Raw genomic sequence first — 17,457 nt, 5'->3', positions numbered from 1 at the left:
TAAAATAATATTGTCTAGGGCGCTCTTGTTCCACGTTCCGATTATCTTTTATCTATTTCAAGATATCACATAATTACTGTAAAATTAACGGTATTTTAATTTCGCCATTATGAAGCCTCTTAACGTACAATTATATATAACATCCTGGAACAAATGTTCAACGGAAAACGTATGTTTTATACGTACTTTCTGTATAAGTATTCCATCTATACGTAGGTTACTTTCCGTACGAAACAAAGAATTGTATATGGATGAAAAGGACCTCACATACAGTTAGACATATATAACATACGTATACATATGGAATATACGGAAGACTGTTCGATGTCAGATATCCTGCAGCGGCATGATGTAATATCTAATTGGGAAAAAGTTTAGTACGATGTAGCAAATGAATAACATATGCTCCGTACATATTTCCTTTCTAAACATATGGATTCCATATGTTTGTACAATATACAGCTGTGCGGAAATCATTTTTTTTCTCGGTGTATTGTAATAATCACCGTCTGAAGCGAGTTGCATAACCTGTCAGGCTACAATTTCCAATTCGCTGATCAAAACCGATCACGCTTTTTCCGTAAATAAAATGGTATCGAGAACATGCAAAGTAGACCGCCAGTGATTGCATACCGTGGTCTGATGTGGCCTATTTCACCTTTTCTCGAATCAGCAGTCCGTGTTCATGTATAGCGGATGATCCAGGAAGCTTATGCTTTGAACTATTTTCAATTTATCTTGAAACATGGCAGTTAGTCTGTAATACTGTACGTATGACAAAATTAGTATCTAAAACTGTTCTCATCACATTTTCAATACAACATCAACAGCGAAGCGTTACTTTCGGAAATTTGCTTCAAACAAACAAGGAAAAAAAAAGTTATCTTACGTACTTTTCAAATCTAAATCAAAATGTATCATATTCATCTCCTTCCGGAATAACCCATCTTGGATATGTTGTGGAATTGAAAGTTTTACTGTTTAATTGAAAATTCAACACTCAAGTTATCATAGTACAAAATACCTTTATAAAAATCACGTTCTTAAACTTAAATAGTGATCGACTAGTATAGTGGTGTCTATTAAGCTTATTTTCATTATTATTTTAATCTCATTTTTAGGGAAAGGGAGACACTTTAAACATTATTTCAAACAAACAAAATAGTAACATGTTGTGTGCACTAAGTATCTGGATAAAAACTTACCATATTTTTTAAGTCTTCTATTTATAAAGTGTAAGATGCCACCATTAAATTTGGTATATATGCAATTTGATATGTCCAACACGAGTCAAATGAAGGTTCCGGTAACTATATCATTATCTCGATTTGCATGTCAAATTCAAAAAGTGGGTTTCGCCATAGATTTATTTCCTTTCAGAACATTATCAACATTTTGTAACTTTGCTGAAAATTTATAAACTGAAATCTTTCAATTTAAGGTCCCACTATTATGCCATTTAGGTTAAGAGAGACGGATGATTAACACAAGTGAATGTTGATGGAAGAATTTGTGGAAACGGAAACGGAAGTGCCCCGAGAAAACTCACAGACACGGTGTTGTCCACCACAAACTTACTTAGCCAGGGGTCAAACCAGGGACCCCAGGCATCAGAGGTAAGCGCTCTTCCACTGATACATATCGAGTCGAGTGAAAGGAAATTTTGTCGAGTCGAATTCCAACCCGAGTCATTTTTCCTGAGTTTCGAGTCGAGTCGAGTTTGATAAAATGGCTCGTTCGTTCAGCTCGTTTAATTCGTTTTGAAATCATGGCCTGATTAGACTGGAAAGGAAAAGCCATGAGAAATATAAGAAGTAATGTGGAATACTTTTATTGTTGCTCACGAGGGGAAAGACTGCTCGAGTGATCGCATCACGTCTCGTCTCCATAACGAGACGACAATAGACTTTCATAACGAGACAGCCTCAAATGTCGTGAGTACTAATACTTTAGTTCCTACCATCAAGGCTCAGATCTACACGGTTGAACTTTGAGCCCAAGCCGAAGCACAACCGAATAGTGATGTCAACCGGCTCGGATTGGTTCAACTGAGCGAACAGCTCGAGCCGCCTGAGTTAGGGTGAGCCATCGGTTAAGGCTCTGTTGAGTCGAAGGCTTGGGCTGCCTCGGTTGAGATAAACCACCAACTCGGTTCGTGTGACACATCAGCTCGAGCTGCTCGGTTGGAACGAGTCGATCGGCTCGGTTTGACTCGTTTCAACTGAGACGATGGCTCGAGCCGGTTTGGTTGGGGTGAGCCATCTTCTCATTTCGATTCGGATTAAGTGAGCCATCAACTCGAACCGGCTCGGTTCGGTTCAATTCAGCAAGGGCTCGAGCCGACTCGGTTGGGTGAGCTGTTGGCTGGACTTACTTCTCAGCTCGGCTCGATTGTGAATGAGCTGCAAGCCGAGACGCTCGAGCAGATGACAACCCTAAACTCGGGCAGAGCAGCTTTGGATATGTTTAGCCGGTCCCCTGTAAGTTTTATCAATTTTTGGCTCGAGCCTGAATACTTGCTCCTCCGGAACTCAAACCCAGATCCCCATGACCGATATCCTCGCCTCCTAGCCTTCAAGACGACCGAGTCAACTAGTTTTCTTTCTGGTATTCAGCATTCATACACGGGTTGTTATAATGATATCTATGCAGGATACGTGAAGAGAGTACTTGGAATTACACACAGGATTTGGCTCGTTTCGACTCGAACTGACTCGAAACTCGATCTGAATTCGAGTCGAGTTTCAAAGAAAACTTGCTCGAACACGCTCGTGCCCATTCCTAGTCACTAAGCTACCGTTTCCCTCTGCTGCAAACTTAACGTTCCTCAATAGTTGAGCAAAATACAAACATATTTGTTAACTGTTGTAATTTCCTCCAATTAGTAAAAAATTTGAATTAATTGAAGTTTGGCTTCATTGTGTGTACAGATAACACTGATTCTCAGTGAATTTATGTAAACTTCTGTAAACAGGTCAACCTTTACCTTTGAACGGTGATAGGAGAAAAGAAAGTATGGTAATCATGAAAGAAAGAAAAATCAAATTCAAGATTTCAAGTATTTACACGTTTCGTAAACCCTACATACCGAAAAAGTAATTTTTCGACATCTCTCCTTATCTTCGTCTGTTCGTCCTGATGTACGCTCACCTACAAATTATACAATTCAACGTACCTCAACCAAATTTTAAACTTAAATGTTTTTATACGATTTTTCAAAGTTTACTGCAACTTAAAAATAATAATAATGAAAAATAATGCGATTTTCTGAAAAATAGACCTTACGATTTTATTCATTTTCCATAAAACAATATTTCATTTACAGCCTTATATTATTGTATAAGTTGTTTCTCTAAGAAAAATCCAGACAAAGTAGTTCAATCTTGGACCTGACCTTATCCCGGAGATTTTCTCAAAACAAATTCATGCAATTTCATTAATATTCCGTAAATATATGCTTCATTAGGAAACCTACAACCTATATGTATAAAATTGAAAATGACTATGTTTGTGATTCCATAACTCTTGAACCATCCAACCGATCTCTACCAAATTTTTGACGTAGATGAGGTTAGGGCCTGGAATGGATTTTATCATTTTACTTTGACAGTGCAACGTAGGATAGGGGGAAATATTTAAAAATATATCAAAATTACCGATATTAGTGTCGAATCCATAGTTTTCGGGGCCACTGTGACGAACTGTGACACTACCGATGCAGTTTAGCATCGGTAGCATCCAAATTCAGTCTTTCATGAACAAAATGAAAATATTCTTCCCGTACAAACAACGGCTATTCTGCTAATATCCTATAAATTATTTTTCATTTTTTTTAATAGAAGGAATATTTTCCTCTTGGAATGAGATTTTCCCGGACAATTTTCTAAGAAAAGAAAGCAATTTTGTTCATATTTTGTAAATATAAGTTTAAAAGTTAGATTAAGAAACAATACGATATTTAAATGGCCCTTTGCGGAGCTGGTGCATCATAGAAACTTAAAACATGCATCACTGAAGTAGCAATGTGTGAAGTGTTGGCTAGCAAAGCAGTTGCGTTGTGCGATGTCTAGTGGCGCCGAAAGTGAATCGATTCTGGGAAGGTTATATTATAGTACTTTTCGATGCTCACGTCAGTTGTTCCGTCATAGTTAATCCAGTACTTAACGGCGTGACAAACATCTTGGCATTTGAAGGTGGCGCTCCAAGTTCCCTTTAAATGCTGCTATCAAATGAGAGGCCAGCGGTATTGTCACGTTTATTTTGTACACATCCACGTCTATCTTCTGTCACCTGATCGCGCTGTAGTTTGTCTGCTTAGCCATAGCCACCCCTTTACCACTTGGCAACGTCGCGTCAGAGCTTGCGTTTTATTCGTTTAGCTGAAATGTCAAGATGTTTGTCACAGGCTTTAGAACCACGGATTTGATGTTTGACCCACCACTATAACATTTAAATGCCCATTGGCAACAGCTGCATCAACTCTTTAAACCATAATACCTCAGCCACTAATTAAACAAGGAAGTTCATTTTGGTATCAAAGTATTCCTGAATGATGAAGCTTAACGCCGATATGCGCTTTATATATGTAGAGGTACCATGACGGCGGAGGGGAGGGTCAAGTTCGTGTTCTTTTTTTTGTGTGTGTTATTTTTTGCATCAGTTTTTTTTTAGGGAACCATTCCCTTTCTTATGGGTAGACTCATAAAAATTGGTATGTGAAGCAATGAAGTAGTCCACTACATGATAATACCCTGTAAGTGTACTTGTTGCTTATATAGGGGAGGATTGGGGGAGGGGGCAAAATTAGCCACTTTTTGAGTCTCGTTTTTTTTTTACGTAAATTAGGGTAACTGGCAAAAATAACGCCACTATTCTTAGTTTTTCGAGGATTTCGCATTTAATATTTGACAGAAAAAAATCATTGTTTAGTAACTTAGTGTTCACGGATTAGAACATAGTGCAAAGAATCTGAAAAAATATATGTAGTACAAGTAATACACAAAAATGTCGCGCAAAGTGAAATGGCGGTATTTCATACACTATGGATACAATAGTGCCAGGCTATCATTATTCAGATTATCATGAAACCAATGAACTGACATACGCTGGAACAAGTACAATTAGTTGGAACAAGAAGAGCAGTGTCCAGTAAGAGGCAATATGTCATCACAAGTTTCGTGATACCACCTCTTACAGGCTCCACATTGCAACCAATCAATAGTTTTACCAGTATCCTTTGCAAGTAACGCAATAGTAGGAGCTATCTTTGCGCTGACATGTTTTTGAACATTTACCGTCGCTATTCTTTTTATAAGTGCCCCCTTTCTTTCGTACCCGCTTGAAAATTGACTCTATATCCCTCACGTTAGGACGTTCGTTGAACAGACTTCTATTCAGTACCATTGCTTGGACGTTTTTTGATTTATTCCTTCCAGGAAGAGATCTGTTAATTTTTGGAGTTGGAATAAGTTCAGTGAAATAGCTGTCACAGGAGGATGTAGAGTGAAAAGACAGATGAAGCATTAGCTGCAGGATCACTGATACATGCAGATGATATTGATAGCTGGGGAATGTTGATATCTTCAGTGGATGGCTGGTTATTGTTGTCCAATGTAGTTCCAGTAGGAGCTTGTGTCGGAAACACTGAAGAGATGGCAATGGTGTAAAGGTTGTCTCTGGGAGTACTAAAGAATTGAATGGGTATATGCAGTAGCTTGAAAAGCAGATATTCTATTCTGACGTGTGGCAGCTTTAACCAGACAGCAACGCCATTGCTTCCATCGCGTTAGGCGTTATTGTAGCCACACAACACAATGAACATATCGTTTAAATTCCTACATATTACGCGCATGCAGTGATATTTATATAAAGGATTTCAAAAACTTTTCTCTTCCCAATTTTCTGGTCTGAATTGATAACACAAAAACACACACGTTACACCGCAGGAAATCAACTCACACAGGAAAACAACAGATATGCCTCCCATGCATTGGAACATTGCAGAGTGCTGCCATGTGCTTAGTTTCTGTGCTGTAAGCAGTTGAAAAACAAATGGCGTTCTTGTATCCCTGGCATTAGTGTAGCAAGTTACCCTACATTTATTTTCAGGACGGTTCTATGTAAGACAAGGTATATTTTTAATGAACTGGTCTAGATGTATAATTTTTGCTACAGTACATGATGTGTGCAGCAAAAATGATGTGCATATAACGTGGTACTATGCTGGGGGCGTTTTCTTTTTTTAACAAATTTCGTTCTAAATTTTTATCTCGCTTTGTATTGCAGTAATTGCTACTATTATATATACACATTATGACACATTAGCATAATTTTGTCATGTAGAATGACTGAAAAGGTTGCCAAAGTCCCCAAAATTCTATGTTCATATTTTTAGGAATTTTTTGTTATTTCTTTTTCTTGTTCTTTTACAAATAGGGCGCGCTTTGCACAAATGTTACCTCGTTGGAATTTTAGTTCCATAAGCTTTCCAACGATGTGTCAATCATGACTCTGCAATAATTAGGGAAACCACCAGGGCTCCCAACATATCCAAATCCCTGGGAGGCGTAGAACGGATAAACGATATGCATCGCTACCTTCTCCGAACTAGGTACTATCGATTAACTGTCTACGATCCTGTCCACCACAAAATTACTTGGCCGGGGTCGAAGCAGGGACCCCAAGCACCAGACGGAAGAGCTCTGGTACTGAGCTATTATGTTCCGTAGTTTAAATAGTAGATTCAGTTAGCGACAGTGGTATTGTATGCTATTCTTGAACGATATAAATTGGTTTTCTTTCAGTGATATTAGATATTTTCATTAAATAATGTCGTTCTAAATCGTCATTCGGTTTTACTTGTTCTTAAATTCGCCCTAAAAAGGATAATTATTGAACTAGAAATATTATTCTTTTATTATATTATTATTATTATTATTATTATTATTATTATTATTATTATTATTATTATTATTATTTTAATTACAATATTTGCGAAGCAGAAACTTTTTTTTACATTCTAACAGCTCTGTCGAGTGGAAACATCATAAATATTTTTTTTCGCAACATGAATCCCGCCTCTTTTGGTTTTGAAGCAATAACTATAGATTGTACTGCCTTGATAAACTTCAACTCTATATAAGCACTGGTGATATTTTCAGTTAATTAATGTCACGGAGAAATCAGAAATACAATCGTTCACGCCTATCTGTGGTTCTTTATCGGTAACTTCAAAGCGACTGGTTTCATTTAAAGCAAGCTTACTTTAATTCACTGAAAACTTGTGTTATATGTACAGAAAGAAAAAAGTACATTGAAAGTTATTACGAATAGGAAAAAATCACAGCAGCAATGCTGCTTAAATCGGCAGTTGCAAGAATTAAATATACGCCAAATTCAAGGTTTAACTTTGGCTTGAATTATTTTCCTTCTCTACAATAATAGCATGCCTGTATCATACTGTCTGATTACGAAACGTTTCCTTCTTTCAACTGCCGATTCACTTTGTACATATTTGGGAGGCCACGGTCGCTCAGTGGTAGAACGTTCATCTCTAGCGCCTAGGGTCCTTGGTTCGATCCCATTTCGCGCCAAGACAACTTTGTGGCAGGGCTGCCAACTTTTGAAGCGTGCTCATCCGTACATTCACAGCTTGAATCCTCCAAATTCAATTTCGTTAAATTAGAACCTTATTTCAATTCTAACAATAACAAGTCTAATAATAATAATAATAATAATAATAATTTCACAGACCACATGTCTACATTTTCTATAGTTTCTTGATTTTTCTAACAGTATCAGTTATGATTCCATTCACAAATTTATAGTCTACTGTCTGAGTATCTAATAACGATGATAAATACTTAAAAATAAAAGCTGATTCCCAGATTTCTCACACATAGATCGCACAGTTTCCTCACAGCGAAGATCGTAACAGTATAAACATAAAATAATAAATAGCCCTCGTTTTTGATCAGAGAGGAACAGAAGATAAAGTAGTCCGCACGCGGGAAAAAGTCATGCTGGGAATAGTTACCGTGGCTCCACATAACTCAACACCGGAAAACAAAATTGCTTGTTCTATTTTGGCTAGACAATTACTATTGGGATTATACAAAGTTACCACCCTGTTCATATCTTACTTTGTGATTCTGATCACAATAGGGTAAAGGAATAAGACTTTTTTTATTTTATTTATTTATTTTGCTAAATGATAACAATAATGATAAAATTGTTGCTTTTAACCAATACAAGGAAACCAGTGTCAAAATTATTAGTTCACGCGTACATTTTGAACAGCAACCCGTACACCTCTATCTGAGTTGTTAAACCCGTCCAGTTGGCAGCCATGCTTTGTGGTCTACAAACATCGTGCGCGTGTTTTTTCTCGGGTTTCCCCCGTTTTTCTCACACTTTCTTCATTCCAGCATTTTTCATCCTCACCGCCTCCTTTAGCCTATCCGGCATAACTGTGGGACGTAAAACTTAACGATTTCATTTCATTTCATTTTCAGTTTGTACATACATCATTAGTAATCATTTAGGTTTAGGTATAACTCATGGAAAGCCCGATAGTCTGTTTCATTGTTTGTAAAATAAATGTCATGTTGTGGTAGGGTCGAGCCGCATCTTTCGCAAGTTAAATATCACGATATCATTTGTTTCAATTAATCTATCTTCCAGAGGTGTAAATGCCTGTTTCTTTGTGATTCTTTTTGTTATAGTTTTGATCTTCCATGTCAAGTGTGCAATCTATCACTTGTTTTTGAAGAAGTTTTCCATGTTTCCCTATTCTGAGAATTTTCATTTATTTATTGTGTTTCTTCTCTACGTTTTATTTTCTTTGAAAGTTATTTTTTTCCTACTTCTTGTATTGCTTGGTCTGTATATTTCAATCTTGGTATTTCTCTCGGTATTTTCCTTTTTGTCATTTTCTTTCATTTCAATAGTATGTTTCTTCCATGTCTCATAAAGTGTTCAATGATATTATCTTATTTTTCTTTTTAAAAACTGGTTTCTTTACATTCCTTGTTTTTCCTACCATTTCTAGCTTTTACTCTTTCATTTGACAACTTATCCATCCTTCTAAGGTTCAACAATCTTCTGTATCATCACACTTCGAAGGCACCCATTTCCCGTTTTTTTTCTCCTATACTAAATGCTTCATATCAATATAATGCTACACTTCATACATATTTCTTTCATCAGCTTTTTGTTCATTTCCAACCAGAAACTTTTATTTTTCTTCAAATGCCTTCTTTATCGAAATTAATAAAAGTTCATATCTATCATATTTATCTGTCCATTTTTGTAATTTTTCAGGCTCTCTTCAACATCAAACACAGAGGTAATTTCTTGTTTCAGATCTATGAAGCTTAAAACTCGGAAGGATGAAGCGGGTACTTATTATTAACGGGATTAACACGTTGAACCAGCAGAAACACCATGACGTATTGCAGGATACAAAATGCTTTGCATTACTTGTTTGTTTGTAGACAGCTACTAGCTTAGTGTTCTGAAAGGTTGTGTATAAACTAGGGATAGCCAATTCCGGAATTATTACTTTCCGGACTCCCGAAAGTAAAACCGGACAAATTCCGGAATTCGGAAAATTCCGATTTTGGAATAATTCCGGAATTCGGAAAATCCAGATTTTTTCGAAATCCGGAGACAAAATTTGGTTTAATATTCAGGTCATAAACTGACGCTTTTATCATTTTTACACTGGTTTCTCCTACACTCATAAGACCACTACTCCCCCAAATTTTACATCATAATTCAAATAACTTGTAGACTGAGATATAATAGGTCATACATTCCTTCATAGTTATATTCCTTAGAACCACCCAAGGTTTCCTAAATTTTCTTTCTTAATGTTGGTATATTTTCAAGGTGTTATGAACAGTACATTGTAGTTTTGAAAAGAGGAACATACAATACAAAACAGCAAAATTTCGAAATACTGTAAGGGTTATGTTCCCCCAGGATAGTGTTGTAAACTTTATGACTTTAATACAAATTAGGGGTGCGCACGAGACGAGTCGAGGCAAAGCTCTTTCAATAGAGAAATATACATTTTTCGAGTCGAGACATCGCTTTTACAGCACATTTTCAAGACGAGACAGCCTCAAATCTTGTCTCGTGCGCGTCCCTAATACAAATGCTGTTGAAGCAACTAAAGCAACTATAGCATTTTGGCATTGTTATGCATTATAAATGTCTCTTGTATTGTTGAGGAACATTGATCAATGGTCGAAACTGGATGAAGCAAAACTGTATGAACAAGCCATGGAAGGTAATTGTTCTCTTAGCTCTTTGGCTTTACAAGAAGACAGATCATAGATATCCTATCATGGACGTCGTGTCGAGAACAAAGGTGGGCTAGGTAGTGGTTGTCACCGATTTGAGGTAAATTTAAAAGCGTTATTCATAGCAAACTATTATACGCCAGTCATTGGTATTTTCCTCCAATCTATATACATAAAATTGAAAAGTCACTACGATCGTGACTCTAAATATAATGAACCGCCTCGGTCAAAATTGTAACATCTATGAGGTTCGAGACTGGACTGGTTTTAGGCTATTTACTTTGATTGTGGAAGTGAGGGGCGCGGGAGGCAGAGGGCGTATTAAAAATAATTAAAAGTTAATAACTTCTGAACCACTCGACCGATCTTGATCAAATTTTCAACATAGATGAGGTTCAGGTCTGACATCTTTTTTTTGTGTTTAAATTTGACGGAGCAATGTAGGGGGGAGAAGGAGGGGGATATATATAATAATCAATTTATATAAGACTGAAAGTGACTATTTTTGTAACTTCATAACTCTTGAATTATCCGTACCGATCTCAATCAAATTTTCAAGATACATGAGGTTTGGATCTGGAAACATTTTTGTAATTCCACTTTAACGGTATATCCTAGGAGCGGGGGCATAAATAAAGACTAATAAAACCTAATAACATTTGAACCACCCAACCAATTTCGATCAAATTTTCAACATATACGAGGGTCGGCCTTGGGTATTTTTTATCGTTTCACTTTGACGAGCCAACCTAGGGGAGGGGGAGGAGAGAGATATATATGTAAAAAATAATATTAGAATGACTGCATTTGTGACTTCATCACTCTTGAACCACTCGACCGATCTCAATCAAATTTTCAACAGACATGAAACTAGGGGCAGGGATTAATTTAGGCTATTCACTTTGACGATGCAACGTAGGGGAGGGGGATGGGGAGAGAAATTTAAAAATGATCAAAAATGATCTATATTAGTGTTGAAGCCATAGTTTTCGGGGTCAATGAGAGAAACAGTGAAAATTCTTATGCTGTTTCAATCCAAGTTCAGCCCTGATTGTTGGAGAGGGGGAAGGTATAACGTAGGGGAGAGTATAAACATTTAAAAATGATCGAAAATGATTAATATTAGTGTCGAATCCATAGTTTTAGGAGTAGCTGAAGTTAACAGTGATAATTCTGATGCGGTGTGCCGCAGCACGGAGGAGGAGAGGGGGAATTATATATAATAATGATCGAAAATGACCAATATTAGTGTCTAATCCATAGTTTTCGGGGTCATTTAGATGAACAATGACTTTTCTGATCCAGTTTAAATCCAAAATCAGCCCCGCGACTTGGGGGGGGGAGAAAGAGAGATATATATATAAAGATGATCGAAAATGGACACTGTGTCGAATTTATAGTTTTTTGGATCGCTTAGATGAACAGTGATAGTTTCGATCCGGTTTAAATTCAAATTCGACCCCACAACTTGGGGAGAGGAGGCAGAGATATTAAAAATTATTGAAACTGACATATTAGTGCTGAATCCAATTTTTTGTGGTCGCTGAGATGAACGGTAACAGTTCCGATGCCATGGCCCGCAACATGGGGGAGGGGCAATACATATATCTATATATATGAATGATCGAAAATGACCAATATTATTGTCGAATCCATGGTTTTCGGGGTCGCCGAGATTATCAAGATCTTTCCGATGCTTTTAAATCGATGCCATTGAAAACGAAAACTGCATATTTCACGGGTACTAAACACATGAGATACGGAGTTATGCATTTAAATTTTCATTCCTACCCAGCGAAGCGGGTAATATGTGCTAGTTTTCCATAAATAGCAAGTATTGAATTGAATACAATTTCCAGTTAGCGCGTCTGGTATTGACAACATCCGCAATAGTGCGAATCGCCTGCCGGCAGATTGACAACACTGGGTAATTGTGATTGGACAAAGCAGAACGCCCGATCAAGGTCACGTAAGTTGTCATTTAAAAGGCACAGTAAGAAATCGAGATCTAATGGATTCCGTTTCCTAACTCTTGACGTTGTAACATTCTCTAAGTAATCGCTCATCAGAGCACATAAGTTACATAAATAATAGTCCATGTCTTCTAATTCGTAGGCCGTAGGTCAGAATCCATTGAGGACATTTTCGTTTTATTTATTCCCTTTTGCTTGACTATTGTTTTGGATCAAAAGATCCAATATATTTCAATCAAAAATGTTTTTATACACCTTTTATCTGGGGAACTACATATAGTGTAGCCAAAACCTAAACTATCACTTAACTCAGTATGATGGGCTTATTCCGGAGAAAATACGAAAACTCGATTTTGATGTCGTTCAAAAATTTTGTGACTCTTGTCACAAAAACTAATTATTGGCCAAGATCGCAATCTTTTGATGCATTTGCTTTCGATCATTCCTAAAATTCTTGTTCTGAATCTGTACTAAATTTGTTTTCCTCTGTTTACGTTTCTATAATTATTTATTTACAAGTAGTATGTGTATCATTGTTAGAAGAGATTAAACAACAATAAGTACAATCTGTTACTAAACAGCAAATATCTTTCATATGAAGCGCGTAAATAAATAACTCGTCAATTCTAGCAGAATAAACCATCCTATCTTATCAATTGTATCACATTGGCAATGATCGTTTTGCTCGATTTCCTCAAAAAATAAGCATGAGAATTTGTCCTCGAGTATGTCATATTGTACAGCTCGATACGGTATATCGGTTGATAAATACAGGGTGTCCAATATACAATGCAACCCGGAGTTTGGGATAGTAGAACGTTTGAATAGGAAGTGATACACAATGGTTATACCGAAATGAAGCCTTGTTCATGCATACATTTTACACTAGGAAGCAACAAATGAAGTACACTAGGAACCACAAATTGTTGCCAGATGTAACCGAAGTTTTTTTTTTTTTTCAAAACATGTAAATTGACTCATAACTCATACGTATGAATGTTCTGTCGTTAATTTTCGGTTTGTTTAGTTGGAGTAGCTTGGAAAATATGGAACAGAAAAAATAATTTTTCGTTTCCACCGATAACTAATAGAATGAGGCCTCTGTAAGGGGGAACTAGGGAAATTGTAGTTTTCATAAATTAACACTCTGAATTGACAACCCTGCTGATGTTTCAGTGCATCAAAAGGTGTGTTAAGGATCTGTCTACATTAATCAATTCCTGAAAACAATGAAAAACAAACTTTGAAATTATCATGATAAAATTTTTACTTACATGCAGCCGACAACATTGCTATTCATTTCTATGGGGCTATTTAAAGCAAGACGTATACAAGAACAATTCTCGAACTATTCAAGACCTGGAAACGAACATTCGCCGTGCCATTGATAACATTAACACTTCTAATCTTCGTAAAGTTTCTGCCAACCTGATGAAACCTGTGAACCAGTGTTTGAATCAAAACAGGGGCACTCCCAGCATCCGCTGTAGAGCTGGTAATTCATTTATAATAGTAGCAGTGTTGCCGGGTGCATGCAAGTAGACATTTATCATGATAATTTTAAAGTTTGTTTTTCATTGTTTTCAGGAATTGCTTAATGTAGACAGATCCTTAACACACCTTTTAATGCACTGAAACATCAGCGAAGTTGCCAATTCAGAGTGTTAATTTATGAAAATTACGATTTTCTTAGTTCCCCCTTACAGAGGCCTCATCCGATTAGTTATCGGTGGAAACGACAAATTCTTTTTTCTGCTCCATAGTTTTCAAGCTACTCCAACTAAACCAACCGAAAATTAACGACAGAACATCCATACGTATGAGTGATGAGTCAATTTACATGTTTTCCAAAAAAAAAAAAAAAAAAAAAAAAAAAAAAAATACACCTTCGGTTTCATCTGGGAACATTGTGTGCTTCGTAGTGTACTTCAATCGTTGCTTTCTAGTTTAAAAATATATGCATCAACAAAGCTTCATTTTGGTATAACCATTATTCGTGTATCACTTCAGGTTCAAAAGTTCTACTATCCCAAACTCCGGGTTGCATTGCATATTGGACACCCTGTATCTATCCGAGGCGTACTTTTTAAGTTAGCACCGTTTTGAAATAAGAAGAAAAAACAAGTATGCTTTTCGTAACAATTTTATTGTTATAGCGTGTTCTATCAGTGCAATTAGTTAAACGTCTAAGTTTCCATGCTGATTTTTACAACAGCATCCTTTCCTCCCTCTATTCCTCTTTTGACCGCATTTACGGGGTTGAAAACGTCTTAAAAACCCACTGTATTTGTACTTGTCCCCCCAATATTATGGCTAGTAAGAAATAGATGTCAGACAATGCAAGAACAAGGAAGCTGGTCTTAAGGAACAGGGAATTGAGCACTAACTTAATGGACAGCATTCCGCAGTGTGGCAACTAATACTCCACATGTACTTGACAAGCGATAGTCAATTGTTTGAAATGAGTGTTCTAGTTGGTCATTTAGTTATCTGGAGTGTTTTCCGCAAGAACCCTTGGACGATGACTTATTTATGGCACAAACTACAACACGTAGAAGGTTTAGAAGGTTGCATTCTTTATATACGAACTGAACTCCGGTTAAGGAAACAAACTATACATGGAAACCTAAACCTTAATCTACTTTTCTACGTAGCTTCCACAAATATTAAGATAATTATGGTATTGTACAACAAGCTTTTGAACGCTATCCTCGCACAAGTCTCCTGCCTGATTTGACAACCACTGCAGCAAAGCTGCTTTGATTTCAGCATCGTCGTCACTTTGTTGAGTCACAATTTCATAGAGAACATTTCTTGGAACTGGAGGAGAGTTAAAAGATAACGACCGAATCATAAAACGTTTGTTCTCTTTCACGTTTTTCGTCAACTTTCTGCAGCAAGTCTTCAGTGATGACAGAAGATGGCCCACTTCGTGCCTTATCATGAACATTCGAGTAGCCATCTTTAAAGGTTCTTATTCATTTTCATACCATTCCGTCGCTCGTAACGTGTTCTGCATACACTTCACTAATTTGGCGATGAATTTTATTCAGTTTCACGCCTTTAGCACTAAGAAAACGAGTTAACGAATTACAGCGTGTATTTGACGGTCGACGGAATTCTCAATTCACAAATAAATATGAACACTGTTGAATGTCTCCGTAACGGCATCTGTAGCTTGCCAGAAGATGTAGGTACACAGTGCGCATGCGTGGGATATCGAACGCAGCGCTACAGCGACCGAATTTCAAAACGTGTTTACTTAAAAAGCAGCCTCGTATTATATTTGGGCAATATTATAGCTATAAAAAATAAAGTTTAAGTTTTTTCATAATCCTTGGCTATACTGTAACCCACTAACCTTTTGTTAGTATCCTAATGAAAAACTTTATTACTGTTTATTTCATTATCATTTTCATGTTTATAGGAAGCGTGTTTATCGTACATCAATATTAAGTTTACAAAAAAAAATGGCTTCTCCTGATTTTCTCGGAAACGACGCATAAGGATTTATGATGATCACCCATTATTTTGTGTTTATCTCAATAACTTATACGCTTCATCTGTAGATATTGTTTTTCATCCGCTCTGCAGAAACGAAGGGAACAAATGGGATGAGAGTGGCATCCGGCGACGTTCTACCACACTAGAAAAGGATTGAGATAGGGCTAGGGAAATCCCTGCTTGTCAACAGTACACCTGTACGCGAAGACCAAATTGGGGCAGACAACCTTCAACTAATGTGTAATATATAGTCCATTATAATGTTATCCCCCAAAAAGTTTATTACTCTTGATCTACGTCATTAAGCATGAAATTGAAACAATCATCCAATTTCTATTGCTTTTCTGTATTTGTATGGAAAATTTTAAGTTGTTAGGTACCATACTTCGTTAGACATTCATGAAGTAAAACTTACATGTTATCTTATGAGGACTGAGAAACCAGTAATGAAAGGTTTGAGATCCCCTTGAACACTAAAATGATTGCAAATTTTGTATTGTATAGCAGAATCACGTCATCAATTCAAAAACTAAAATAATAAACAAGTAATACGAGCTTATTTTGGCGTGGCCCAACCGCACGTGTCTTTATGCGAAAGCAAGATTACCAAGGATAACACCTTATTATCGTTCATTTAATGATGCATTCTCACAGCGTAGAACGTGAGACTTTGCATGCTCTTAGGCAAAAAAGGAACAAACGCTCGTCTAACGTATCACATCCATTGATAAAATCGTTAATGCGGGAGAGGGGTTCATGAAGGCGAGAAAAATGTTTCAGTTTAACGTCCCACAATTGTGCCCTTTAGGCTAAGAGAGACGGACGATTAAGGCAAGAGAATGATGCTCGGAAGAAATGGTGGAATGATAATGAGGGAGGAAATGAGAGTACCTCGAGAAAGATCACGAACCTTATGTTGTCTACCACAAATTGGTCGGAAATCCAACCAGGGACCTTATGTACATACGGAAAAGAAAGTATTTGACAGTTGACAAATTTTCTTTTGCCAATAACTCGAGAACAAATGAATTAATTTGAATCTTTTTGTTATTTTTCATAGGGTAGTTATAATTTGATAATTTGCCAAAATCGGTACTGTAATAGGTTAATTTATTGCTGAGTTATTAAGACAATACTTTTGTCAACTGAAGAATACTTTCTTTCGTTACTGTACCAGAGGATAACTTTCTTCCATTGAGCCACAGTGCCTCTGCGGGCAAGTATATGTAACGTGTTGAAACAACACTAAAAAAAAAAGCAATCGACCATGTTTCTGTATTCCAAAGTGATTTCAATACACTATACTTTTATCCTCTAATTTTGAAATAGTTTGTCTATTTTCCTCCACAACAAAGACATACTATGCACGTGTTGTGCCAGACTAATTGCTGCCAACGATGGGAGAAGCGCCATCAATCAAATTGTAGGGAATTGAAAAGAAAATTGTGCTTATGTTAGTCTGTACAGAAGTCCTAGAAGGCGCATTGGTTGCTTAGTGCAATAGTGTTTATACAGGGTCTGTTCAGAAAGTAATGATACTGCCGTCGCGCAGCGTTCCAGTCACCAGCAGTGCGTTCCCCGGAAAGGGAATTTCTAGAGGGGGTCTAAGCTAAGCAACGCGCTGGACATCAGTCGCGTTCGACCTCTAGTGCAGTAAGGATCACGCATGAAAC

The 17,457-nt window shown here is 36.9% G+C and overlaps 2 protein-coding genes across 3 annotated transcripts in view; one reads left to right on the top strand and one right to left on the bottom strand.

Moving 5' to 3' along the window:
- Window positions 1-17,457, bottom strand: part of LOC145674520 (retinol dehydrogenase 11-like) — a 180,577-nt gene that overhangs the window by 108,339 nt on the left and 54,781 nt on the right. The gene's annotated exons all lie outside the window — the stretch shown is intronic.
- Window positions 1-17,457, top strand: part of LOC145674521 (uncharacterized) — a 67,278-nt gene that overhangs the window by 30,386 nt on the left and 19,435 nt on the right. The window lies entirely within an intron of this gene.

This window comes from Thermobia domestica, chromosome 17 (genome assembly GCF_964235325.1).
Source record: "Thermobia domestica chromosome 17, izTheDome1.hap1.1, whole genome shotgun sequence".
NCBI lineage: Eukaryota > Metazoa > Arthropoda > Insecta > Zygentoma > Lepismatidae > Thermobia > Thermobia domestica.
Note: the sequence above shows the minus strand (reverse complement) of the source record. Positions and strands in the feature narration are given on the sequence as shown.